This window comes from Hylaeus volcanicus, chromosome 9 (genome assembly GCF_026283585.1).
Source record: "Hylaeus volcanicus isolate JK05 chromosome 9, UHH_iyHylVolc1.0_haploid, whole genome shotgun sequence".
Classification (NCBI taxonomy): domain Eukaryota; kingdom Metazoa; phylum Arthropoda; class Insecta; order Hymenoptera; family Colletidae; genus Hylaeus; species Hylaeus volcanicus.
The window spans coordinates 2,469,602-2,470,903 of record NC_071984.1 but is presented as its reverse complement, the minus strand read 5'-3'; the positions used below and the strand labels follow the sequence as shown (position 1 = coordinate 2,470,903).

Below are 1,302 nucleotides of genomic sequence, written 5' to 3'. Positions count from 1 at the left end.
ATGAATTTTTCCAAAGAAATTCTCTCAGTGGAGGTTAGGTTACCGTGTCGTGGGAATCAAGCTTGTCACGGAGATTTCCCGACACCGTACATTCCAGGCATCATTCATGAATTTCTTGAGAAGAAACTAATAGAGGTATCCAAACCAACCTTTTTTCTAAATATTCGTCAATCTTTCAGGGATGTTGATGAATTTTTCCAAAGAAATTCTCCCAGTGGAAATGAAGTATACACCCCATAGAAGTCAGGCCTGTCACGAAGTCGTGACTTCGACTACGACGCCTAACATAAAATAAATGAAATAAGAATTCTTGTGTTTAAAATTGACGACTGCGTAGAACTACCAACACGACTTTCAAAAAGAAGTTGTCAAACAGGAGGCGATTATGAAACAATCTACGATAAAGCAGCTCCACTTAGGCGTGCCTGAACTCTTCTCCGGCTGCATGATGAAAATCACCATGTGGCTGGGGCTGAAACGCACATAAAGAAAACACGAGCAGACCTCGAGCCCCCTTCATAGTAACCGAGTAATCGATTGCACGTGGTCTGTGCGCAATCACAGTTGACCTAGGGCCACGGGAGTTATGCTAGGAATCTCATAAGCGATGTCCGTCACGGCTGAATGTCTTCAATTCAATCGGGGTTACTATTCGTACGACATTCTGTGTCAAGCTCGCGTTTGCTCGTTAAGAATCAATGAAAGCCTCAACCAAAATTAGACTGACGTGCCGCAACCTTGACCTCCCTGACGTGATGTTCCCCTAAAAAGGGGCTTGCGGCCCCTCGTGCGCCGAGACAAATTGTTGGATAATCCCATTTCACTCGAATTTCCTTCAGCAATTTATGATCCAGACAACCCACTTGCTGGAATCTCTATTCTAGAGGTTACGGTAATTTCTAAAAATATGTACAATGCAATTGAGAACACGTTTCTTCTGTCAGATCATGTTTCAGACTGTGGAAGAAGACTTCGAAAAAGTAGTCATTATTCAGGAACTTTGTTAAGAGAAACCAATAAAGATATTCGAACCATACTTTTTTCCAAGTATTTATCAATCTTTCAGGGATGTTGGTGAATTTTTCCAAAGAAATTCTCCCAGTGAAAGTTAGGCCTTCACGTCATGGAAATCAAGCCTGGGAATTCCCTTGAACCATAACATCCAGAGAACACTCACGAATTTTTTTAAACAAAATAATAAAGATATCCAAACCAACCTTTTTTCTAAATATTTGTCTATCTTTCAGGGACGTTTTGAATTTTTCCAAAGAAATTCTCTCAGTGGAGGTTAGGTTACCACGT

General features: G+C 41.0%; 1 protein-coding gene across 1 annotated transcript in view; it reads right to left on the bottom strand.

Moving 5' to 3' along the window:
* Window positions 1-1,302, bottom strand: part of LOC128881820 (rho GTPase-activating protein 100F) — a 48,224-nt gene that overhangs the window by 41,500 nt on the left and 5,422 nt on the right. The window lies entirely within an intron of this gene.